The 27,942-nt window shown below is 39.3% G+C and overlaps 1 long non-coding RNA gene across 2 annotated transcripts; it reads left to right on the top strand.

The window, feature by feature from the left end:
- LOC134473771 (uncharacterized) lies at positions 1 to 25,740 on the top strand. Of its 2 annotated transcripts, none has more exons than XR_010044205.1 (4): positions 1 to 83; positions 22,567 to 22,784; positions 22,874 to 22,918; positions 24,429 to 25,740. It is a non-coding gene; the product is annotated as an uncharacterized LOC134473771 (long non-coding RNA). The 2 variants fall into 2 exon arrangements; XR_010044206.1 differs by having other exon boundaries at positions 22,870 to 22,918.
- Positions 25,741 to 27,942: the final 2,202 nt, after the last annotated feature.

The raw sequence follows: 27,942 nt of genomic DNA, 5'->3' as shown, positions 1-27,942 counted from the left end.
GGTAGGGAAACCAAGAATAAAGACACTAACCAGCTTCTCCAATTTCACATGACTAAGAGGAAAGGAGCTAAGATTTAAACCAGGTAGGTGTACTCAGAAGTTAAGTTCTTGGTGTACCCTGCTGCCTCCTTGGTCACATGAAGGCATAAATAATTGTTCACCATTTTTATCCTTTAAATGTTTCCTTAAAAAGAATCCTAGGCTTTGATTGGAGCTCAGGATAGAGCACATCCTTTGCAAGCATCTGGGTTCAGTCCTCGCAACAGTAGTATTTCCACTTATAAACAATCAACTTATTCAAGAAAACAAGTCATTGTTTTAAAAATATCTTCCAATATCAATAAAATTGTCTCGTGTATATATTGAACAGTGAACAAAGCTTTAGATTTAATGGGATTCCCCCTTAATTCTGAAGACCCTCAAAATGGTTAGCAGGTACCTTACATGTGAGTTAAAAGATGGACCAATAGCATTCTGAACTGAATGAGGAAACATATTTAGGTTGCTTGAGCCTGTCTTAACAGAATTATTCAAAGCACACCTTTATATTTGTAATATTATCTCTGCTTGGATACATTATTGGGTTATTTTAATTTTAAAAGCGAGGTTATCGTATTTGTTAGTAGCCTCAGCTGTAAGTCACTTCTACCAATTTTAGAAGTCGGAAAAGGCTACAATTTGAGCTTTGAATATTTCAATATGTTGGGTCATCAAGAAGAATAGACGATCTGGGTATGGTGGCCTCTGGCTCAAGTCCCAGGTTTTGGGAGGCTGAGGAGGAGAACTCATTGAACCTGCAAGTTCGAGACCAACCAGGCAGTACAACAAAATTCTACCGAAAAAAAGAAGAAAAAGGAAAAGGAGGATGAAGGAGGGACAGAGAGAAGGAGAAGAGGAAGAGGAAGAAGAGGAGAGAGGAGGAGAGAACGCGGAGGCAGCGGCTGTTATGCTTTGCCCTTTTCCCCTACTTCTTCTTTCATCTTGTAATTGTGATGGTCTCTGATATGTCAGCTTGGCTAGGCTGCACTCTCATTTTTCAATCAAATACTCACTTGGGTGTTGCTGTGATGTGTTTTGTAGATATAATTCAAATCTATAATCGGTAGACTTTTGTATTTTTTCTTTTCAAGGTAGAGACTGAATTCAGAACCCTGTACATGCCAAGCATAGCATACACCCTACCACTGACCTGTAATCTAAGCAAACAGTTGACTTGGGTAATCCCATGAGCGTAGTTCAATGATTTCAAAAGCTGTATAAAGCAAAGCTGAGATTTCCTTAAAGAAGAAGAAACCCGCTGGCAGCAGCCTCCACCTGTAGCCCTAAGGTTCAGTCTGCCCTTTTAAACCACTTGCCCTACAGATTTCAGACCTGCTAGCTAGCCTCCACAATCACACGAGCCAGATCCTTGCAATCAGTCTCTTCATATCTTATACTGGACCTGCTTCTTTGGTTGAGCCTTGGCTAATATAGTCATAAATACCCAATAAGTCTTGTTCAAATACTTTCCATGCTACCCCTTTTAAACTCATGCCTATGTTATGCCAATGGCTCTCAGCCTCTCTCTCCTTAATTTGCATCTAATCTTTATTAAGCGTCCTGTGTACTTTGCTGGACACAAGAATACAAAATGAACAAAGTGTAGTATTTTCTAGAGTCTTATTACTCTGTCATTCCCTAGCACAAAATTTGCAAAGTCTCCTTAATTCCAAGAAAGACGTGGACATAGAAATATACTTTACCCAACACAGCAGCCCTCACAGATTTTAATCCTTCCTTTGGACTCATATTCATAAACACTGGTGAATGAGTCCTGGCTCTTCTCTTCTGGCCTCCATCGTGGAGGGCTTATATCTGGTGTGTGTGTGTGTGTGTGTGTGTGTGTGTGACCGTGTGTTTACATTTTTCAGCCAGAGTTTTGCTGTAGGGAACAAAAAGTGTTTATTTTAAAAACTAATGTGTGACGTTAGGGGTGTAGTTTAGTGGTAAAGCATGCACTTAGCATGTACAAGGTCATGAGCTCCCTACACCAAAAAATAAAGAAATAAGAAAGAATGGGATACAGAGAGTTATGAAATTATTGGAAGGGATACACTTATGGCCTCTTAGCTGGGCCTGCAGAAATCACATGTCAAAATTGGCCCATTGTGGAAACTGCCTGCCTACTTTGCCACAACAAAGGATTTGGGATCCACTAAATTTAACTGGAACTTTGATCTGAGGGTGAGAAATCTGTGGTTTGCCACTGTAGTACGTGTACCTTTCAGTTCTGTGAAACTCATGGTTGGTCCGTGAGAAACTGCTAGCAGAAAACTGATGAAGCGAGGAAGTGTCTTGCCCTTCAGTCTTCTCTCCTGGCCTGTGGTGAGTATGTCTAACTGACTTTCAATACTTTAGCTGCAAGGGATTCTAGGCAAAAGGCATTTAGGACAGAAAAGGCCAAGCAGAAGGAGGTTGAGATAGATGAGTGCTATACTGCATTGTCCATCATGGCTGTTCCATTCATCCTGGAGAGCCTTTATGTATGTCTTACTCAGATAAAAAATTATTTATATTAATAAGAAGTCTTACTATTCTTCCTACTTTGTGTAACTATGAACACACACAGGTGTTTCACAAACATTGTCAGAACTCTGTGTCCATAAATTTAATCAATCATGGATCAAAAATATTCTTTTTAAATTGTATCTGTATTAAATATACCATACATCATTTACTAAAAGTATTTTTATTAATATAGTATTTACATTAGTTGTAAGCAATTTAGAGGTGATTTAAACTAGATGAAAGGATACATATAGATTATATGGAGTAAGAAGCTTCTGCATCTGCAAAGTTTGTTATCTATGAGAGTAAGGGGGTATCCCAAAATCATCACCTCACAGATACCAAGGAATAACTGTATATGTTGAATGAATGAAACATATTTATTCTTTTTTGTTTATTATAATGATCATAAATTGATCTGTCATAAGTAAAATGTTTCCAATTATTTGTAGAAACTACATGCTGTATAGCTTCAGTACAACATTTACAGGTGGAAGGTATTTGATAAATATAAATTAGACAGATGTGTATACTGCTATCAGAGAATAGTATACTATTCTTTGTACTTAGTAGACCTGCAAAAGCAACATTAATGGTTCTCTAGGGCACTAAGCCATTGGACTGGAAGGTAATATTTACCTTTTCATCTTATATGATATGCCCCATGATATTAGTGGCACAGTGCCTGCCTGGCAAGTGCGGGATCATGAGTTCAATTCCCAGTACAAAAAAAAAAAAAGATTAAAAAATGTAAAACTCCACAATAAATATTGTCTCTTTGTTTATATATTTGATTGTCTAGGAATTATTTTTATTTGGCACCTGTGGTTGACAATGCAGCACTTTGAGTGTGATAGTGATGTGATTTTTTTCTGACTACATAATATACTTCATTTAAGAAGACTAAAGGTAAAGATTTTTTTCCCGGTTATTTGTGTTTATAGTGAGATCAGGTAACTAAAATCTAAGAGTAAGAAGCTGGAGCATCATTTGATGTAATCAGAGCAATGTCTTGAAACTGCCAGAAAGAATAGGGGGATAGACTTTGCACAGATGGGAGACAGTTCTACAAGGAAGAGCTGCCTTCAGAATGCATTACATCCCTCTCAGAGCTGCTCCCAAACATGTAGCAACCTTGTCATGCACTCTGTTTTTTCAATAAATGAAAAGAATGCTGTGGAATTGGATAATTTGACATCCATATCATAGACACTACACACGTGCAATCTACTATCCACAGGAAAATAAGTTGTGTGTCACATAATACACATTGTCTTAACTTTAAAATGCTTGGTCTCCATCTAGGGACTGGGGAATTAATACTGGAGAGGCGGATTTACTCTGCAATTCTTTACCTTATGTTAAGGATAGCACTATGCTTTTATAAAGTCTTCAACATTTTTCTTAATTTATTTATTAAAATTAATAAAATTTTATTAACTTATTAAAATTTATTAAAATCATTATCATTTATTAAAATTAATTTAAATTTGATTTTTAAAATATAGATTTCTTTCCTCATAATTTGCAATTGCTATAATAATATGCAATTTTGCAAAAGAGGTTCTGAATGAGAAATTTTCTTTGCAATAGCTCACTACTTGAATATTTTTATGCCAGTAGCCTAGACTCATTCCTAATATTCTATCACAGATTTTTCATATATGGCAATAATAACATTCTGTACGGGATAATACTTTGCTGTGGGAGGACTATCATGTGCATTTTTGTTTAGCAGCATCCCTAACTTCTCCCTACTATGGTCCAGCAATGATGATCCATCTATTTGTTATAACTAAAACTATCTACAGAACTGGAGGTATTAGCTTAGCAGAAAAGCACTTACCTATTATGACTAAGGCCCTGAGTTTGATTCCCAGCACTGGAAATAAAAATCAATAACAATAACAACAACAAAATTTTAAAAAACCAAGCTAATTAATCTCTAGACATTGCCAAATGTGACTTGGTAGAAAAATCTGCCACTAGATGAGAATCATAATTCCTCAAAGTCAAATTTTTTTGGTGATCAATTAGCTGTTGCTAGAAATTACAACAATAAAAATACATCTTCATCGGATTAGAGAAGATCACCATGACCTTTATTTTGTGATCTAAAACACAGCATGCTTATGTAAATCAGTTTAAAGTGACTAGAGAAGTTAATTTGGCCATTATTTGAGAAAGATAAATCTCAGATGGTGGACAGCTGGCCCAAACTTCATTTTTCTGCTTTAGAAACTCTATACTACTTTCTGAATATAATCCTATAGATCATAATATTTGGGATTTACATAGCAGCACTTTGCTAAAGTTTTATTGAGCTGCTTCATTTTATGCTGAACTAACTTAGTGACATGAGGGTAAGTTGATGTCTCAGACATAGAAGGAAGACAGCGTGAAGGTGATAGGAACATCATCTTGTTTTATAAGAGAAGACAGATGTGTTCAACTTGCATCTTTGTTTCTTTTTCTTCTTCAGTTCTGTACATTGCAGCTGTAGCAAAGGTCCAGTGTACAAGGGCTTCTGACAGACCCTTCATGGATTGGTTGTTCCAGTGAGGTTTCATCCTAACTCAACAAGGGTAATGGTTTTGTGAGGATGATTTTGCTGGCTCCAGGCAAACAAATCCTCAAATTTGTTGTATTCTAATTTTGATCCAATCCCAATCCTTGGTGCTTTAGGTTCTGATACAAGAAGCACCCATATAGTGAATCTTTGTATCTTCTTTTTAAAAGATGTGCTACTCTGTTGGTTAGAAAATGTCTTTAAGTGGTTGTCTTAGTTACTTTTTTTAAATTGCTGAGACAAAGTACTCAACACCCAAAGTTAAAGGAGAAAGGCTTATTTAGCTCACAGTTTGTAGAAGTTTCAGTCTCTGATGAACAGGCTCCATGGCAGGATACCCAGTTCATGGCAGGCAGAAGACAGCAAAACCAAACATGGGGCAACCACAGTTCTTTCTCTCCCTGATCTAGGTTTCTTAGGACGGTAGCACTCTTAATCCTATTACCCTTGACCCTAACATTGCACCATGAATCAATCTGAGTGTCAGACAATTCAAACCCAGTCACCTCTGAAAAAGTCTCACCTATAACTGCACCAGGTTTTTTTGGGGGACATCTAGACACAAACCACAATAGTGATGGTGGTTTTTCCAATCCTTTCTTAGCTATAAATCACATGAGTACAAGGAACCTGTATTTTTCAATTCTGCTGATGCTAAACTGGGCTCAACAGCACATATATTCCAATTACGGCCTGAAATCATAGTCCTGACAAGGTGAGGACAGAGTAAACCAGAATTACTAACACTCTCTTTGCTTGTGCTGGCAAAGCTGGTTGTATGCCACAGGCCACCAGGAGCGTTCTCTACTGACCTACAACTTCCTTTACAGCACTGACAGAAGCAAGGAGTTCTTTCCTGAATGTGTCCTGAACTAACCGAAGGTATCATGATTTTCTAGATTCCCCAGGATGAACAAACATTCCGTAAGCCCATGTTCTCTGCAATAAGGCCTGACTCTCTAGAGCTGGCATGGGTTGGGAGCAGCCTGTTCTACAATGCTAAGTACAACAAACTAACTCAGAGCAAGTGCCTAACATGTATAGCAGAGTAAATCCAAGGGATTTTTCTGCAGAAACTGGGTAATAGAGCAAGGCTGGGGGCAGGTTAAGTCAACTTCCAAGCATTTCTGCTCCCATTCATCATCAGCAAAGCCAATTATGGTTCCCTAATAGACTGTATTGTTCACTGTCTGCCTGGAAGAACCCAAGGGGGTCCCAATTTTGTTAACTCATCCAGTTATCTAAAGTAACTATGAAACTAAGCATGATCCCTAGAGAGATGAAGCTATAGCTTGATAAAATTACACATGCACCTGACACCTATTGACTAGTGCTTTAGGGCCTCAGCTGAAATTGATTCAGAAAGAGTTCCATTATTAACACACTGTTGTAGTCATATGCTAGGGAGAACTCATTTTAGAAATGTTTTTTTAAAGTCATTGGATCAGTGAGCCTCCAATTTCTTTGGCAAGAAACAAACAAACAAAAACAGTTTTATGTTCAAATTGGTTTCAGTGCGTGGGAAGGAAGGGACTTTCAATTTTTTATATTGCTCTGTGTCAACTAGCTACAAAGTGATGGAGAAAGGATTTCAAATGTAATGAGTAGGAGATGTGTTAAAGTGAAAGGCAAGGGCACTAATTTTTCAGTGAGGATCAGAGACATTAAGTTTGTGAGTTTTGGACCACTTGTGTTGTTTTCAGGGTGGTTTTGAGAGCTGTTGACATAGGAGCAAAATCCGAAGGTGAAGCATTTCCAATCTTCATCTGGTTAAATGCTCAGTGAATGGGACATAGAACAGGAACCAGACATCCAGGGAGGCCCCTGGCAGCTGATTCCTGTAAGAAACATGTTCATTCACTGACCTGGTGAGAAATTGCCCCAGCAAGTATTTATTGGCAACTGCTACATTATAGCAGTAAATAAACCTGCGCTTGCATTGAGCTTACGTTCTAGGAAGTGGCTAAAAAGATCCAACGTCTTCAGTTTTTACTGTGAGCTACCCTGGGTTCTAGAATATTTACTACTCACAACTTTGGATGTAAATGCTATTAATTTTTAAAGATCACTCCAATTTTTAAAGATTGTTTTCTTTATTAATACATGTTTGTAGTGTATAATGTTTATATTCCTTGTGTGTGGAGTTGGTGCTTGTATAAAATTTTTTTTTGCTTGCATAAAATTTTAATTCCTTTTTATCCCTTTAACCCCCCCTTCCTTCGTTCCCTTCCCATTTGAGAAAGATCTATCTCCTTACTTCCTATTATATATCTGTTACTTTGGTCTGTATTTATACTTTGAGTTTTTCATGTAATACAAACAGTGGTATTTAAACTTGTGTGCCTTATTTAGTTCACTTAAACATGATAGTCTCAAGGTGCATCCATTTTCCTACAAACGACCCAAGTTTCTCTTTCTTTATTGCAGAGTCATAGTCTATTGTGTATAAACACTTCATTTTCTTTATCCATTCATATGTTGATTTAGCTATTATGAATTGTGTTGCTATAATTGGCATCTTTAACTGTTTTGGAAAGACACCTAGAAAGGGAATAGCTGGCTCAAGTGGAATTTCTAGTTTGTTTTTTGAGAATTCTCCATACCAATTTCTGAGCATTTGTACTAGTTTATATTTCCACCCACAGTGTAGAAGGGCGCCTCCCCCACCCCATACAGCTCTTCAGCATTTCTTGTTATTGGGATTATTGTTATTGATGATGGCCATTATTTCTTGAGTCAGATGTAATCTCAGTGTTGTTTTAATTTGTATTTTCTTAAGGCCAGAGATGTTGAGCACTTCATGCATTTATTGGCCATTTGTACTGCTGTGATGTATCTATTCATTTCACTTGACCACTTTTGATTGGGTCTTTTATTTTGGGCTGAGGCTATTTTTAAGTTCTTTATATGTGCAATAAATTAGGTTTTGTTCCAGTTTTGCAGGTACAGAAACTAATGTTCAAGGCATCTGAGATCCCTAGGCATTGTAGCAGAGACAGAGCAGCAACTTACGTTGTCATCTTACTAAGAATAGGCTTACTAGCAGGAAGAATTGTTTATGGCACGGCAAGGCTGGAATGTTCGATAAACGTTTGAAGATTTTGGTACCATTGGTGAAACGCCCAAGGTGGTCCTTTCATGTAGCAGTAAACAGAATTTCACAAGCACAGAATGCCCGCGTCCATGGGGCCCAGGTGTGAATCAAGCTCCCTTATTCTGTCTTGATTTGGGCTGAACTGCTCTTCTTGACCTTTTATGTAAGTTTGTTCCTGTGAAACTCTTTACCAGGTAACTTAATCTGCTCGTTCTGTGCCTGGGGAGCAGAGCTTTTGTTCCTGAAGCTCATTCTTCCTCAGACTGGCTCCTTCAGAGAACCTGTTTATCAGGAAGTGGGGTGGCAGCCCAGAAAGGTTTATGTGATGCAGCTAAAAACTGTCCAGGAGGGAACCTTCTGTGGCTAAAAACTAAGAAGCTGAGGTAGTGTGAGATGATAAAAAATAGAACCACATGTGCAAAAATGAAGCTACCCAAACATATACATACAAACATTTATCCATTTACTTTCCAATAATAAAAACAAAGATGACCACACACATTCAGATGTATGAGTTTGCAGTGAGAACAAAAGCAGCTGTAAATACTCTAAGGAGCCAATAAAAAGATGAAGAAAAAGAAAAAGAAGAAGGAAAAAAAATGAGGAGTGGTTGCTCTCCAGTGTAATGGGCTCCATAAAAGCTTTTATTGTTAAGGGAGTTACTTGCTAAGAGCTATATGAAGAAAGCTGAATGAATGTGAAAAATTGCATGCAATAACCTGAGCAGAAAGATGATTATCAGCCTCTGAATCCTGTATTTTGGAGTGAGTCCGTGCTGCTATTAGAAGATTGCCATTGTAGTTAAAGAAAAGCTTGTTTGGTACTTTCCTCCCCCTTCTGGGTAAACAGAAAGTCAATATAGGTTTCTCCTCTGTGCTAGTCCATTTAAGTGAACAATTATTTTAAAGATGTAATCCAATCTTAACAGTGTTTCTGAAAGTATAACTCTTGTGAACTTTTCCAGCAGGGTTCTGTACATACAACTTGCTAAACCAAGAACGAAGTTGTTTTTCTTTTTCCAGTGTGCACTGTTTCTCTCCCCTTCTCCCTGCAACCTCCACCCCATTCTTCAGCCATCTGTTTATCTTGTCCTTGACTATTGAGGGATAGTGAGTTACATTAAAGAGAGTTGACCCAGCTGCACTTCAACCATTCAAAGGCTAGCTAACTAGAATTGTTAAAAATGGAAAACAGTACCCCCTCCCCTTGGCTTTTAGTGTGTGTTCCAGGGGAAGGGCCCTGCTCTGTCCTTTTTTGGACAGATGGAGGCAGTGCAATCTTCTAGAATGCTAATGTATGGGGGAAGTGATAATTTAAGAGAATTAATGGCTGATATTTCTGAAGTTCTATTTGATGCTGTTAATACATTCTGGGGTGATAGTTGCTCTATTATTGGTTTGAATTTATTCTGACTGGGAGCTAAGAGTCAGTGACATTTGTAGGACATGTAACAGTATAATGTGAACTCTGAAAGGTACAAATAAAATTAGAGTTGACTTCATTGATCAGATAGCAAGGGATGGCTAGAGTGCCTTTAAAACTTCCCCCAAATGCTTCAAAATCATTTACATGTGATAGCTTTCTTTCCAGATTATACAATTCGCAAGCTCCATTTTAGAAAGTGAGGTCTTGTCTTGAGGTGACAGCTTGGCTTCTGGTCCTTATGCTGAATTCTTGAGGACTCCCAGCTATCCAACCACACAGGAAAGCCTGGGGGAGCTCAAGGTTTGTTAGGTTGAGGGGAGGTCCATCTTTACCCTGATGAGGCATGAGCTTGGGGTACTATAAAAACATTTGTAGAGTGTAATGAGGTACATTTGACCAGTGGACGTAAGTTATAGCTAGGAGAAAGACACTCCGGTATGTTTCTTTATAATGAAGTGACTATAAGAAACAATTATGTTATTTTAAAAAGCAGAAAAAAGGATTTTGAATCTTTTCTCCACAAATAATAAACATTTGAGAGAGAGATACATTTCACCTAGTTTAAACATTGTACAATGTATACATATGTCAGAACATCACAATTTTCCCCACTAATACATATGATTTTTTATGTTCCAATTAAAAGAAAATTTAATAGTTAAGTTTTAAAGACAAGTGTGCTGGTGCATGCTTACAATCTCAGCACTGAGAGGGTGAGGCAAGAGGATTGGCTGTGAGTTTGAAGCGACCTCTAACCACATAGTGAGTTCAAGGCCAGCCTGGACTCCACAGCAAGCCCCTGTCCCAAACAAACAATTCAAAAATCCTCCAAAAAATAGTTTTTAGCTACAAAAAAATAATTCATATACATGTTCCCATGTGGTTAAAAATAGGTGAGAGAGAAAGTCAATGGTAAAAATGATCCATGCTGTTGATTTGCTTCTGAAAAAATAACATAAACCAGGCCTGTGATGGAGTCTAGTATATAGAGAGACAGAGAGCAGGATTCCTATTACTGTGAGCATTAAGTCAGACCACAGAGAGGGAGACTGAGTAAAAGAGAGCATCAAGCAGTTATGACTAGAGGGGTACGGTCTAGCAGGATACACAGCTCCTCTTTTCCTCTCTTCCTTGAACTCCAGGAGAGCCTGGGTAACACCAAAATCCACACATCCTGAAATGTACTTTGTGCAAAGATTGTGACTATATATTGATATACCTATATCTCCAAAATCCAGTATACAGGGGTATATATGTATACATAATATATAGGTATAATATGTATACCCCATATACATTTTATTTCTATGTATCCAGATAGCCTCATAGATTTTATATACTTTCATCTATTATTTGTATATAATATATATTATATATTTTTTTATATAGCAGTAGAAAATGGATATTGATAGATGGGTAGATGGATGGATATTGATAGATGGATACTGAACAGCAGAAAGATGGGTTTGCTATTTACTGGAGGAGAAATCCTGGGAGTGTGACTGGGGTGTGGCAGACAGGAGTCATGTTGAGTTAGATCTCCAAAAGCGAGTTATTCAGTAGGCATTCGGATACACACATGTGAGGTCAGTAGGAAAGGCCAAGACGTCTCTCTGGTGGTGGTGTAAAATTGCCTGGCTTATTTCTACTTGCCAGTGTGAAGTTCCTGTTGTTGAAGGGTTGGAAAGAAATGCAATGATTGTGCACCAGGCAAGGTGGCTCAGGCATATCCCTGGGGATCAAGACACATTTGGGATCCTTGCATGTACACAGTTCTCAGAACCCCAAGACTGAATGTGTCACTCAGGACGGATAAAGAGAAGAAATTCTAAAAGAGTGCTTCAGTGTTAAAGAGTTGGGAATTTGATGAGGAATTAAAAAGAGAATAAGAAAGTTTCTGGAAATATAGGGTGGTCACATGTCAAAAGGTGCAGGGTGCAGGGGGTCAGGCAGGTAAAAATAGACCACAGATTCGGCAGGGGTGGGAGGCCTTTGTGACCTGGCAGGAGCAGCTCCAATGGCCTGGAAAAAACAAAAGCTGGAGCAGCTGGGAACCTCCCTCACCTTCATTTCCAAATAGCAGCACCTGAGCCTGGGAAGGCTCTGGAGTTGAAGCCTGGATTAGAATTTTTAAACACACTGTGGGCTTGGAGTTAGAGTAGATTTCAGAATCACATGATGTCAAGGCTGTAGAAGAATTTGAAACATCTTTCAACTCAGAACGGTAGGAAGAAGAGGAAGGAAGGGACCAATTTACGTCTAATAATTTGGAAAGGTGTTTTGGAGTTTGCAAATCTCTAGTCCTAATCGCCTTCTGTTTCATACGACTCTATGAGTGAAAACCAGGGCATTTCTTCTGGATTCACTGGTCAACACTTCATTTCTTTGGCACCTGAAGAGTATGTACTAGGAAGGACACTCTTCTTAGTCTGAGCTGTTTTCACTGGTAGTTCTCACTATTTCTATTTTCACAGTTTTTAGTATGATGGCTCTGAGGGCCATCTGGTGTATATATTACTATCAGGTAAATATTATCCATATCTATTTTGGGGTTCTCTACTTTGAGATTAGTCTGTTTATGCAATGTGATAGTGAAAACTTAGCAATAGAATTAAGTTTTCCTCAGCACAGTTTCTGGCTATCTTTCACCATTCATTCATTCAAAAACTAGCAAAGAGGTTGTGAAGAAGAGAGAAAAGAGGAAAAAAATTTTCAGAAAGAAGACCAGGGAGTGCAAGTACAAGGAGATATTAGATAACATGTTTCGGACACTAACTGGTTAAATATGCCTAACAGACTGAAAACTGTAGGCTGTGCCCAAAATCTCAGGCTTTAGAAGCAACAGTCAAAGGGTGAGTTTTATCTTGGAGGCTCAAAGAATTTTTAAAATCAAAGGGCTATCATGATCTGATTTGTGCTGAGACTTGTAACAGACAGGCCAATTTAAAAGAAGCAAGAAATGTCTTAAAACAATAGAAGTACAGGCTGGGTTTGGTGGCACATACCTGTAATTCTGGCTACTCCAGAGGCTGAGGCAGGAGGACCGATGTTAGAGGCCAGCCTGGGCAATTTAGTGAGACCCTGTTTCAAAATTTAAAAGGCTGGGGATATAGCTCAGTGGCTGAGAGGCCCTGTGTTCAATCCCCACTACCATAAAAGAAGAGAAGAGAAGAGAAGAGAAGAGAAGAGAAGAGAAGAGAAGAGAAGACAAAAGAGAAGAGAAGAGAAGAGAAGAGAAGAAAAGCAGAGGAAAAAGAAAACCAATGAGCACAAATGAATAGGTAGGGACAGGATGGATTTGTGAAATCTTGGAGGAAAGTTGACTGGGTTTGGTGTGGTCTAATAGAGGGAGGATCATAGATTGGCAATAACTACTGAAATCCTCTTAGACTGAGACTATGATACACTTGAAGTTCTGCAGACTCAATCTCAGTCCAGCTTCCCGAGGCAACCTAGCCAGGGTACTACCAACCTCACATCCTGTTAGTCACCGCCTTAGTCTATGTAGGCTGCAATCACAGAACCCCACATGCTGCACGGCTTGTAGACAACAGAAACTTATTCTTATGTTCTGGAGGCTCAAAACATCCAAGGTCAAAAGTTTGGCAGATTTGGTGTGTGTGAGGACCTGCGTCCTTGTTTATATTAATGGCCATCTTTTTGCTGTGTCCTCACATGGTAGAAGACAGCTTGTAGGGCCTTGTGTTGTTTTGTGTCTAGGTGGCGCCCCAAGCCTCATGCAGTCATGGAGGCGGCTGAATCTAGCATTTGTGATTGGTTGGTTGTCTAGTGCTGGGATTGACAGTGTGAATGCTGCACCCACCCAGGGACGGAGCCAGCATACAATATAAGGAAGGGAAGAAGGCATGTTTTTTTTTAACCTTTTAGCCCTTTTGCTGTTGCTGTTTGTGGCACCTATGTATGGTTGCCCCTCAGTCATACCACCCTGCCTTGGAGCTGGCTGAATATGGACTGCAATCTCCCAAAAACTGTAAGCTAAATAAACCTTTACTTCCCTAATTTTGGATGTCAGGTATTTTATCTCAATAATGAGAAAATAGTAACCAGGACACCTTGTTTAAAGACATTAATTTCATTAGTGAAGAGGCTTTATTTGAGATTCCATTATATTGGGCATTAGGTTTTAATATATGTTTTTTGGGGAACGTAGTTATTCAAAGGACAGTGGTCACTAACCAGTCCCTTGTAAAAACAGTTTTTTAACCTCTCATCCTCACTTGTTAGGTCTGGAGTGTAACTTCCTAGCTTCTGCTCAAACATTGTCTCCTTGAGCATTTTTACCTTGTATGTGCCTGGACAGATGCCCCTGACATAAAAAATCTGGTGTTAGTTACTTTCTTGTCCCTGAGACAAAATACCCAAGACTCACAAGTTAAAGAAGGAAAGGCTTATTTTGATTAACAGTTTGTAGAGGTTTTAGACCAGATTCAGCAGGCTTCAAGGCAGGACGGCATGGCAGAGGGCAAACAGACTATGGTATGGTAGTGGGAACATGTATAAAGAGATAGATCAAGGGGAGAAGGAGATACACATACCCTTCTGGACCATGCTGCCAATGACCCACCTCCACTGATCTAATAACCCATGATCTAATAACCACCACCCAAAAGCCTCACCTATGAGCTCATGAGGCTTTGGAGGGACATCTACATATAGACCATAACATCTGGATTTCTTCCTTGTCCCTTGTTCTTGCTTTTAACTATGTCCTGCATGTTTCTTTCATTGTGAATTTCCTTTGTGGACTTCTCCAGGGACCTGCTCACTCCTCTTGGCTCCTCCTTACCCACCTGGAGTTCTTCAGCGTTCTCATATTTGGCTGTTGCTGGTGCTCACTTCATTCAGCTCCAACTCTGGTGGTTCCCCTATTTATATTTCCTAAGCCAACACTCCCTTCTGCCTGCTCCAGTGCCTGGCCAGGTCTCCTGCACCACAATGTCTCTCCCCATTGAGGTTTTCAGAAATCTCCAACATGTGTAAAGATCACAGAGAAGTCTGTGACATATTTGATATTATAAAAGGCTAGAAAACTCATTTGTTTATCCTGGCAAGTCAGCACTGACTCAATTAAATTCTCTTTTTCCTGGAATTTTATTATTTTAATACAGTCTGGCCATTTCCTGGCACTATAAAAGCAGGAGACCCAATAAGTCTTTGATTAATTAAAAGTAGGAGAAATGAGTTACAAGATGTAGTTTATTTTTTAATCCAAAATTTGACCCAATTGTAGATTCACATACAGTTGAAAAATATAATAAAAAAGACATGGGTACCCTTTACTCAGTTACCCTCAGTGGTGATACCTTAGTGTAATAGCACAGACCAGATATGCTGACAATGCAGGTGAGGAAAGCTCCATCACCACAGAGTTCTGTGTATTGTGGGGGAGGGAGATGTTAGTGCAGGCTGATGGTGAGTTTTCTTTATCTCCACCACTCTACCGCTGACACTACCCAGGGGAGACAGGGAGTGTGGTGCCTGGGTGGAATTGGAGGACCGTGTTCTCCATGGGAGCTTCTGGCAGAGGTGAGTGGGTGGAGGGTATGTTCTGCACCAGGATGGATGAGATTCAGCTTCCACTTGGCCTCCCGGAAGACTTTCCTTCTAGTGGTGCTGAGGGTGCCTAGTGACAGCTACCAGGGGACAGGTCTAAGCTTTTGCTGATGGAGGGTAGGGCTGGGCCATATTTTTTATGGTGTTTAGCTGGAGTAGAGTTCCTATGTTTAAGCATTTTTGTATTGATAAGTTATCCCTATCTTTGTGCTTCATGAGAAAGAAAAGGCTTCGGTCTGTGCTCACTGATTTGTTTCTGGGAGACTGGATCTTCTGCTGCACATAGGGGATCTCAGAGGGCATGAGAAACACAAAGGAAGCGACCCGCTCTGGTATTCCCAGGTCCCCAGCTCATCACCTTCTCTCTACCTTTTAGACTCTTCATGGGGTTTTTAAATATCAAATGTCTTGTAATTAAAATTATATTTACAGGAAGGAAAAGAAAAGACCATCTTTCCAGAAACAAAAGTCTGCAGTATAGTTTTGTTTTAAAATGGAGTTTTTTTTTTTAAGTGAGATACAGAATCCTTAGCAGTAGAAATCTTGGAAACCACTAATTCATATTCTCAGTTCATTGCTACTGTATCTAGATTTTGCTGCCTCCTCACATTTCCTTTTACTGTTTTGATTTTAATTTTTTTTCTTTAAAAATGTCTCCTTATCTGACCTCTCCTGAAAGAAAGAGGTTACTGGTCCTCCAAGAGTTCTTGCCAAACCAGAGAAATTAATTCCCATGACATGCATTGGAGAAACTCTGAGATCACAGTAGATCTCAGGCTTGAGTTTGACTCTCTGAGGGTTCTTGCTGCAAGAAGGAGCCTTCACATTTCTGGGAAAATGGAGGAGTGGTGAGCAGCAGAGAAACAGCCCCTCCAAGATATGGTGTCCAAATGCTGACATATACCAGCATGAGGAAGAGCAGGAAGAAAGTGGGTCCCTGGGACCCAGGAAGGGTATGAAGCAAGAATTGAAGCCCATGGGGAGAATGCAGAGAGAAATCTCAATAAAAAAGGAGGAAGGGAAAACAGGTAGTGCTTTCTCTCTGTACCCAGACTCACTGTGTGGGAAAGAGGGCTTAAAACTGCAGGTGCACGGTGACTGCTGGTGACCCCAGAGGACTCTGCAGAGAAATTTATAAAGGGAGTAGGGTGATGAACACAGTGGACTTCAATGGCTGGTGGGTTGTCCTGGTGAGATGTCCCAAAGAGAGGATGGCCAGGAGCCATCTCAGAGAAGCACCAACTGAGCGCAGCACCCTGAGCAGCTGTGGGTTCCATTTAATGGCTCCCAACCAAGTTCAAGCCCACAGGGGAAGTGGAGATGGCTGTAGCCAGAAGCTAGCCTGAACTTCAGTGGAAATAGGGAGCTCACAAGGATTATCATCTGTACCCCATGGAGCTGCTGCTAGCTTGCTGGGGTTGACTAACATAGAGCTGGGCCCTGTTAGCCCCCACTGTTTACCAGTGGGAGCAGAAATATACTTGAAGTGGACATTGTGGACATCTTTTCTTATTATCTTTTATTCTTTATTGTCTTTCTTTTTATTTCTTCCTATTTGTTTGCTGTTGTGTTTTGTTTCTTCTTTATTGTTCACTCTTTTTTTTTCATGAGTGTGAACATGGTTTCTAGTTTTTATTGTTATTCTGTTTTGTTCTTGTTTTTATTTATTCATTCTGTACCAATTTTCCAAAGTTTTTTGATCCATCTTTGTCTTCCAGCCTTGCTTGTAATCTCTTCCCTTTTTTTCCATTTTTTCTTCCTTTTAAATTTTCTCTCCATGGGACTGGGGATTTAGCTCAGCGGCATAAGCGCCTGCCTTGCAAATGCATGGTTGTGAGTTCAATCCCTGGTACTGATAAAAAAAAAAAAAAATTCTCTCCTGAGGGTAAAATTGCCATATTGAGATGTTATTTACTATATACAATTTTCTGCTTTAAGATTTTGTTATATAAACACAAATCTAGTTAAAGGTGGCAAATTATTACCTCAGTTTCTCATTTTCTAAGCTATGTTTGATGATATTCTTATTGTTGATTATACTTTATCTTAAGTGTTATAACTGTTCTAACCAATTGTTCTTTTTAGTATACTGAATGAGACTGCCTAAGGGTCATAAACTGTATGATAGGCAAGTGCCAAAGAGCCAGGGGCTAGGCCAAGTAGGCAGCAGCTTCTCATCCCCAATAAATTGAAGAGGTAAGATCTTGCATCAGATCAAAATACCAAAAGCCAGCTACACCTGGAAGACATCTCTGAGAAGCAATCATTTCCTAAAGGTGCTAAATACTAGCAATAAAGCTATTCACCATAGGCAATTTACAAGCATCGACCCAGGATTTAAACTAAAAACTAAAAACAAATGAACAAAAAAACATGAAGTGAAAAGACAAATACAAAATGCAACCACAGACATCGAGCTCACCAAAGGCAAACCTGTAGCATCAAAGCAAATGAACTAGGCTCTAGAAAAATTCAAATCAGAAATAATTTCTCAGGTAACTGCAGGCATAACCATAAGAAAAGACATGCTTAGTGATTCCAGAGCAGAGATTGATAAAAATAATCGAGAAGCTTAGGAAAATGATGGAAATCATGAATGCTCAGCACAGGAAGGACACAGAATCCATGAAACAGACTCAAACAGGTATCCATGAAATTAAAAATTCCACTGAAACTATATGCAGCTGAATGGGCCAATGTGAGGATAGAATCACAGAAATAGAAGACAGGATAGCAGTTAGTGATCAGGAAAAAGAAGGATTCTTAAAAATAGGAAGGGGCCCCAAGAAATCAATCCAACAGCTGCTAGATGATGCAAAGAAGGGTAACATAAAATTGATTGGAGTTGAAGAAAAAGCAAATGACATAAAAAACCTGTTAACAGACATCAATGAAGAAAACTTCCCTAGCAGAGAAAAGAATTTAACATACAGATAATTGAAACATACAGAACTCTGATTAACCATGATCCAGAATAATCTACAGCAAGATATATAGTAGTTATGATTACAGGAATTCAACACAAAAATAGAATATTAAAAGCTGTCAGCAAAAAGAAACAAATCACTTATAAAGGAAAGACCATCAGAATCATGGCAAACTCCTCAACACAAACCCTCAAATCAAGGAGAGCGAGGAGTGAAGTATTTCAACCCTAAGAGAAAACAACCTTCAACCCAGATTGATGTATTCCATAAAAGTATCTTTCAAAATGGAAGGAGAAATAAAAGAGCACCACAGGAAATTCATAAACATTAGACTGGTACTTTAAAATGTACTGAAGGACATTTTATTAAGAGATAACAAAGATTATAACTGCGTGAATACCAACAGAATGAATCCACCTGCAAAGGCAAACAATTAAATGGGGGGGGGGACAAAAAGGGAGTCAGCAAGAAGAAAATAACATGACAAGGATGAGTCAATACATACCAGTTATATTCAATGCAGATGATCTCAGTTCACTGATCAAAAGAAACAGATGGACAGAATGGATTGAGCACCAAGAGCCAACAGTATGCTGCATACAAGAAACATTTAATTTGAAAAGAAATTCATAGATTGAAAGTCAAAGGGTAGAAAACAATATTCTATTCAATAGGAACACAGAAAAAGCAGACATAGATATTCTATTTGCAGACAAAGTGGACTTCAGACCAAAACTGATTAAGAGAGACAAAGAAGGTCACTACATACTTGTTAAGGGAAAACTCCAAGAGGAAGAGATAAAAATCATAAATACACATGCACCACATACAAGTGTACTCAACTATATAAGGCAAATATATACAGTTTGGTCCTGGGCGTAGAACTCACAACCTCACACTTGTCAGGCAGGCCCTATATAAAACAAATATTAACACATATGGAAAATCAAATAAGCACTAACAGATTGTAATGGGAGAACTCAACATTCTATTGTCACAAATAGCCAGATCAACTAGACAAACAAATCAACTAAAAGATACGAAAACTGAACCAAACTTTCAGACAAATGGAATTAGTACATGTGTACAGAGTGTTCCATCCCACAACAGAATACACTTTCTTCTCAGCTATACACAGAATGTTCTTCAAACGAGAGCACACTCTAGCTCATAGAACATGCTTAAGTAAATGAGAAGAAATTAAAATTGAAATTATCCTATGCATATCATCAGGCCATAATACAATTAAATTGAAAATTAATGGCAAAAAGAGAAAATTAATGGCAAAAGAAACTATAAGAACTTCATAAACACATGAAAATCAAATAACACTCTCTTGAACAATGAATGAGTCATGAATGAAATTAAAGAATAATTAATAATAATAATAATAAACAATAATGACAGTACAACATATTGGAAGTTATGGGATACAACAAAAGCAATCCTAAGAAGGAAACTTATGTTAGGGAAACTGAGTGAGCTCAAATAAACAACTTAATGTTGAACCTCAAGACTGTAGAAAAACAAGAGCAGGTCAAGCCAAAGCTCATAAGAGGAAGTAAATTGATAAGATCAGAAGAGAAATCACTGCAATAGAGACTAAGAAAATAATACAAAGAATCAATGAATTGAAAAGTTGGTTCTTTGAAAGGTTAAATAAAATTGACAAGTCTTTGTCTAACCTTATCAAAAAAAAGAAAGTACTCAAAACTATGCAATTAGAAATGAAAAGGGTGAAATTGCAGAGATCCTTTAGAAATTCAGAAGGTTATCTATACCTGCTTTGAGAACTTGTATTCTAATAAGATGGAAAATGCAGAAGAAATGGAGATTTATAAATATATGGAGGTTTTAGATATATATGAATTATCAAGCCTGAATTAAGAAGATATAAAAATTTTAAATAACCCAATATCAGTTAATGAAATTAAAGAAGTAATTATAAATCTATCAGCAAAGAAAAGCCCAGAGCTTGACAGATTCCACAAAAATTCTACAAGAAATTTAGAGAAGACCTAATATTGCTACTTTTCAAACTTTTAGTGAAATTGAAAGGGAAGCAATACTCAAGCATCACTCCAATACCCATCCAGAGAAGGACGCAACAAAGAAAGAAAACTATAGGCCAGTCTCCCTAATGAACATAGATGCAAAAATCCTCAATAAAATACTAGCAAACCAAATTCCTCAAATCATCAAGAAGACTATATATCATGACTAACTAGGATTAATCCCAGGGATGGTCCAACATATGCAAATCAATAAATTCAATACACCCTAGCAAAAGAGCCAAAGACAAAATCCACATTATCATCTCAATAGACACAGAGAAATTGACAAATTCCAACACCCATTCATGATAAAAACGTACAGAAAATTGGAATAGATGGTCTTTGTCTCAGTCTGATACAAAAAAACAGCCAACATACACCAAATGGACAAAAACTGAAAGCTTTTACCTTAAAATCCAGAACAATACAAGGATGTTGATTATCACCACTGTTATTCAACATGGTTTTGAAAATATTAGCCAAAGCAATTAGATAAGAAAAACAAATAAAAGGAATAAAAATATGAAAGAAAGAAGTTAAATTATCATTATTTGCCTATGACATGATATTCTACATACAAGACTCCAAAAACCACCAAAAGACTTCCAGAGTTAATATCCAAATTCATAACATAGCTGGATACAAAGTCAACACTAAAAAATCAATAGCATTCCTGTACACGAATAACAAACTCACTGAGAGAGAAATTAGGGAAACAACACCTTTCACAATAGCCTCTAAAAAAAAATGAAATGAAATGAAATAGGAATCACTCTAAAAAAGGGAGTAGAAGACCTTTACATTAAAAATTATAGTGTTCTGAAAAAGGATATTGAAGAGGATATCAGAAAATGGAAAAATATTTCTTGTTCTTTGGTAGGAAGAACCAATATAGTGAAAATGGTCATATTTCCAAAATTGCTACACAGATTGAATGCAATTCTGATCAAAATTGCAACAGCATATCTCACAAAATTAAAGAAAACAATCCTAAAATTCATTTGGAACCAGAAGAGACCTAGCATTGCAGAGGCAGTTCTGTACAACCAAGGCAAGGTGGGGGACATCACAATCCCCGACTTGAAATTATACTATAAAAACAGCATGGTACTGGCAATAAATAAAAATAATAAAAATTTAAAAACAAGGGTCAGTTAACAGATTAAAAGATTCAGAATCAACTCCAGACATACTTATCCACCTGATCTTTGACAAAAGTGTGAAATACCTTCACTGAAAGAAAAATAGTCTTTTTAACAAGTAGTGCTGGAAAAACTGGTTTTCCAATGCCAAAGACTAAAACTAGACCCATTTCTCTCATGGTGCACTAAACTAAAATCAAAATGGATCAAAGATCTAAATATTAAAAAAGAAACACTAAATCTGCTACAAGATAGAATAGGCAGAACTCTTGAAAACAGTGGTGTAGAGAGAGACCCTAATTTCAAAGGGACTATCACAAAGAATCAACAACTGGGATTTCATTTTAAGTAGTTTTAGCACAGCAAGAGAAACCACTAACAGGATGAAGAAACAACACATAGTGTTGAAAGGCAAATTAAAATGACACTGAGATTCTGTCTTACCCCAGAACGCACGGCTATTATTAAGAAATCAACCAATAACAAATGCTGGCAGAACTGTGGGGAAAAAGGAACTCCTCTGCACTGTGGGTGGGAGTATAGACTGGTACAACCACTGTGAAAATCAGTGTGGAAATTCCTCAAAAATCTAGGATTAGAGGTTCCATTTGACCCAGCTATTCCTTTTTTTGGTATCTTACCGAAAGACTTAAAAGCATCATAGCACAATAGTATACGCATACTCATATTTATAACAGCAGTTTGTAATAGCTAAATATTGAAAGCAGTCAAATGTCCATCAATTGATTGATAAACAAAATGTGAGTTTTTTATGTAATAGAGCACTGCTCTATGATAAAGAAGGATAAATTTGAGACATTCCTAGATAAATGGATATACCTTGAAACCATGCTCTTAGGTAAAATAAATCAGACACATACATGTGAACATCTCATTGTTTCTCTAGTGTGAAAAAACAAAAAGTGTAAATAAGGAACAAAATGTGTAACAGATACTGTGAAATAGGAAGAAAATATTCAAATTGGAAGGGGAACTTGGTGGAGGGAGGAAGGGAAAAAATTACGAGAAAAGAAGGAAAAAAATGAAACAAAATTTTCATAAATAAGGATGGGAAGAGGGGTTGAAGAGAAAATAGGGGAATGAAAAAAAAAAAAAAGAATTAAGTTGTGTCATGTAGTGATACAAATTGCCTGTGAGGAATGTGATCATTTTGTATATCTAAAGTCTACCATTAAACTTAATTATTATTATTGTTTTTTTTTTTTTTTTAAAGGAGCCTTTGCCATGTCCCTTCCTTCCAGACTGTGACATGAGATCTCCACCTGAATGTTCAGAGTACAGGCTTTTTCTAGGCAGAGGTGCATGACATTTTCACAAGGTCTCTGTGGCCTCTGCCTTTGCTGCAGAGGCTTTCAGGTCCGCTGGAAGAGAGCATCCAAATGGAATTAACATGTGGAGAAAGGAGGAGCAAAAAGGAAGGCCTTGAGTTTAGTAGGTACTTCGGATTTATTTTTAAAATTAAAGTTAACTGGGATATGGCGGTTTTGATTCTTTTTTTATCCTTTTTATTTTTGAGGCAGAAAGACTGTCTGTGGTGTCTGGGCGCTGCTATGGGCTGCTGAACGGTAAGAAGCTGGGGTTGTGATGGACGAGCTGTTGGGTCAGCTGGGGCTGAGGGTGGGGCCCCAGGGACCCTGCACACTGACAGTGGACATGACAGTGGACAAAAGGGATGGACAAAGTTTCCCTTTTTCTCTTCCTCCTCTCTGCCTGATCCTGGGCCAGATTTAGGCACTGGAAAGAGAATGTGCCCATGTTTTGAGACAGAATTTGCAATTATGGAACCACTTTATCATATGCTAAGTGTTCTCTGTTTTAGAGAAAAGGACCCCAGGAATGGCTCTTTGGCTTAAACCACTTACAGAGCCACAAAGGCAGTCTCCAAGCTCTGTCCAGAGAGTTTGTTCAGTCAGTGGGTCACTCCTCCCACCTCCTGCCTCGATTCTTACAGGGGACACTTCTCACATCGAATTTTGAACCACATGGACATAGAAAGGAAAATAGCCCTGACAGCCACTTTCTGCTTGATGAATATCAGGCTTGGGCTTCAGAAGCAAGCTCAGCTTAGCCTGGGGTGGGGGTGTTGGAAGGAGGTCTCAGCTGAGCCTCCATGTAGTAAGGACAGGAAGAGGACATGTTGCCCTGTGGGACTGTCGTGGCCTGGGAGCCGTGGCATCCAACAGCCACTGAGAGGGGATTGAAGAGATGATCAACTTCCCAGAGGCTTATGCTGATTGATACGCTTCATTGTGTTCTAAAGATTAGAGAAATAAGAGAAATACAGCTTGGTAATTAGTGAACAGTCAGGAAATCTTGAAAACATATGACAGGTAAGTAGATTTATTAAAAGCAGTTGTGACATGCTCATTTTTCAGACTACAGTGTTTCATCAGCAGAATATAAAATAAAGAAAAAATCCAAGATTTATTTCCACATTTCACATGCTTGGCTAAAATGAGAATACTGCATAACCAAGCAGCTTCCTGTCTGCTTAATCATGGGAACGCATTTCCTGAAATAGCTACAGGATGCCAGAGCACATTTCATTTCTCTCTCACCAAATGCTCCCAAGTTCAGAGTCAACATGAACAGACAAAGCATCGTGCAAAACCTGGGGGTTCAAAATAGAAATTTACAGTCCCAGGTAAAACATTCGAGTAGATTTATTTTCTAATGCTTCATAATTTTTCTTTGAATTTTCTTCTCTAATACTCTGCTTTCTTCTGCCCTCAGAGAGAGAGACAGAGGGAATAAAAAAGTACTCCATTATACTCAGGTGAAAAAGACTGGTAAACTAGATGTATTACATCTCCCACAGGGCTCACCATGTGGCAAAGTTCCAGAAAATGAGTCCAATGGAAAAAACATGCAAAGCAATACATTAAAATACAGTCATCTGGCGGGTGGAATATGGTTTTTTTGGGAGTAGGGGCTAATATCACCTCTGTCATTTTCTTTTGTCAATCAGTTGAATCACTTTGGCTTGCAACTCATATTCAAAACACAACTCCACATATAAGGGCTACTTTACACTGTTGACAGCAGATGACTTTTCTTTCCTGCCCTTCTCCGTAGGAAAATGAGTGCTTCACAAATAAAACAAGGACGCCAGTGAGAACAGAATTATAACCCAGAGACACCTTACACAGAGCTGTTAAATGATACTGAGAGGGACAACTTTGACGCACTTGAGGCCTCACCCACGGAAAGGTGAAAGCTTCATTCAGCTGCCCAGCTTCACAGGGTCACTTGTTGAGCTGCAGGGGATGAGACCTTATTGGGTTTGGCTGCTGTGAGCTCTTCAGCTTTTAATTATGGTGTTTAGAAGACAATGGAGACAGCTTAAAATAATAAGAATGCTGCTAAAACGGGCCTGATTGCTGCATGGTACAAAGAGGAGCGTTGGCGCTCTGTGTACAGTACACACTTAACCTGTCAGCAAACAGCAGCTTCCAGGTACTGTGCAAAGGGGTGCATTAGAAAGCGTCACAAGGACGATGAGCTTTTTAGTTTGGCTTTCAAAATGAGCTGTTTAAGTTGTAATACTGGCTTACTATAAATTAGAGTTTATCCTTTGGAAATCACTTGCAATTTGCTTCTGTTGGGCCGCAGGTCATTATGAGGCTGTTACAGGTTCCCGGAACATAATGTGATTCAGGCCCACATTCCTGTTGCCATATTCGATTCAGCTGGAAATGAGAATTACAGCGAGAGCCCTGCCTGGTCTTTGACCCTTTGCACGAGCTTTTTAAAAGCAGGGTTTATGCACAACACTAACCTCTTTCTTAGACATTCAGTAACGCCTAATAGCAGCTGGGGTGAAACGCTGAAGCAAATTGCAAACTGTTGAGAAATATCTCACACCAAATTTAAGAACAGTGGGCACTTACCTTCCAGTTCCCTTCCTTAACAGGCAGAAAAATTTGCTTGTGAAAGGGGGTGATATTCAAATGTTAAAAAGGATTTTTCTTTGTTCCCTGCCACAATATAATCAGGCAACACAAAAGACAGTTGTTTTAAAATTTCTGGGCTGTAACTGATTGAGGACAGATGATGATATTTGGAAAATAATATCCACACGTCGAGTACATTTAATATGCCAACTTCAACATCAACCTTCTTGCTAATTCTTTACAAAAGTCCTGCTACTAAGACCCCCATTGTACAAATGAGTGGAGCTTAGGAAGCTGCCTCAGATAACTGGCAGAGGGGGATCCTGCTCCTGAGTGCATGCTTTGTACCCTTCCCTCAGGATGGGAGGTGATCTGAAAGGAGCATACCTGGACTCCAGGGAGTAGACTTGGCATATTAAAGACACTTGTAAGGCAAATCTATGTCATATGAGCTTTGGGAAAAACAAAAATAAATGACTAATTCATCAAGCAAATGAGAAGTCTATTTTTTTTTTTTTTCAAAAACAGGTCATTTAAAGTCAAGCTCAGAACACGAAGTGTAATTAAAACAAAGATCAAAAATGAGCACAGTACCTAAGAAACTTCGGTTCCTTAACACCTGTCCTGAGGCTGGGCAAAGGAGTCACCTGGTGCCAGCAACTGTCCGGGTGAGGTGGCACACCGGGCTTGGCAGCTGGCACAGTAAGCCCCGAGTAGACCTCAGAGAGCTTTCATGGCAGAAAGTGAAGAGCATCCTGCTTGGCCATGGGACTGGGGGTCCAGGAGAATTCTGAGGGTCTTGTGGATCTGAGGAGAGGGTCCAGGGACCTTCTCACTGTCTGCAGGAAGTGGTTCAGGTCGCAGTGTTCCCTATGCTTGCAGAGTTATTGACCTGAGGATCTTGCCTTCTGCAAAGGAGACTGGCGCTTTGGTGCTGATGCAATTCTGCTTGAAAACCAGATGTGTGAGCATTAGAAGGTGCTGGCCAGGGTCTGTCTGATGTCCCTCTGTCACTACCACCTTTCGTGCTATAGTACAGAGACAAAGTGAAGGCGGAAGTGCCTAGGTTGTGACATATATTGCCTGTCCCTTCCCTCACTGCTGTAACGGGAGCATTGCAAAAGCAGGTTTGAGGGAGAAAAGCAAGTTTTGTGGTCAGGGAATAATAATGGATGATGGAAGGTGAAATGAAGCGGAGGAATAGTCTCTGGGAAAATGTGTTTGGGAATAGCCATCTATGGACACCTTTATACCTCCCAGGAATTACCCCTACAAAACAGAGGCAGAGAAAGCCTCTGGACTTTCCTGAGCTTCATTTGTTGGGAGCAAGCAATGGCACTCTACAACTCTGGCACGTTACCAGATGAGAGTGTCTTCAGCAGCCTCCAGAGTTGGAATTCACAAGCAGGACACTTAGAGGAGTCTCTTAGGAGCTGTACTTGTAGAGATGAAAAGGAAAGCTGCACAGATGGAGGAAAAGAACTACAATCTGGGAGCATGAAGGCCTTGGCCAGTCCATGGGGATCTCTGGGGCAGGCTGGCCCTTCAGGACACCTCGAGTTGGGGCAAGAGGCCCAAGCCTCAAGGAAGTGATGAGGGCAGGAATAGCGGGCTGGGAGGCAGGATGCTGAGTCCGAATCCATCTCTCATCCTTGATGGGCAGGGCCAACCTAACGCTCCCTACCTGCGGAGTTTCCAGCCATTCTTCCTGGTCAGCCAGGATTCCCACCCGGACTTGGTACCTCCCCTTCCACTGTGTCACTTCCCTTCCCTCACTGCCCTGGTCTCCCCAGACACCACCTCTGTGCTCTGGAGTGAAGACATAAGAAGCAGAAACCATTTTCTTGTCATTTTAAAAGGAAATGCCAAATGAGGTGTACACAGTTTTTATGGTTCTCCAATTCACTAGATTTTGAATATAACTGCTCACCCAGAAGGGGCCTAACCTTGACAAAGGTCATTCTCTCTCTCTCTCTTTTAAATTTTTGAGAGAGGGTCTCACTAATTTCAGTCTGGACTTGAACTCACTACATAATCTGAGCTGGCTTCAAACTCATGATGACCCTTCTGCCTCAGCCTCCAGAGTCCTGGGATTTCAGGTGTATGCCACCATGCCCAATAATAGATGTCATTCTTTTAATCTGAGAACAAAACTTTCCAGAGAGAGATTTGGCTGAGAGTGGCAGCAGGCAATGTGGGCAGCAGGAGAGGATGGGCACCAGGGGCTGGAGCTGTGCGAGCACTCAGGGTGGCCCTGCAGCATCCACGGCAGCCAAGCATCGGCGCCTTCCCCCAGTGATGCAAACCTCAGGGTGGGGAGGATGAGAGCATTACCCCACCTGGACCATCAGAGCGAACAAGCTTTCAAATCCCACATCTCACACACGATTGCCTATTACCGTGTAAACAATAAAATATTAGTGCCCTTCTTCCCACAACACCCAAATCAGATTTTCCAGGAACTATGGAACTTAACAGCACGATTCTCACTGGTGTATACTTTTCTGCAAGTCTTGTAAGTGGTTTGCTTTGTGCACCATGTCTAAGACACTATCTGTGATTAAATATCTACTTGGGATAAATGAAAGCCACATTACTACTGATATTTATCCTAGAGAGGTGGGAGAGAAGGGATAGCTGGAGGAGAGACAGAAGATTATTTAAAGGTATATGGCTGAAAGAGTCAGGCTATTTTA

The sequence above is a fragment of the Cavia porcellus genome, unplaced genomic scaffold, assembly GCF_034190915.1.
Source record: "Cavia porcellus strain 051 isolate PalLab524CR breed Dunkin Hartley unplaced genomic scaffold, mCavPor4.1 scaffold_2, whole genome shotgun sequence".
Taxonomy (NCBI): Eukaryota; Metazoa; Chordata; class Mammalia; order Rodentia; family Caviidae; genus Cavia; species Cavia porcellus.
This window is presented reverse-complemented; position numbering and strand designations above follow the sequence as displayed.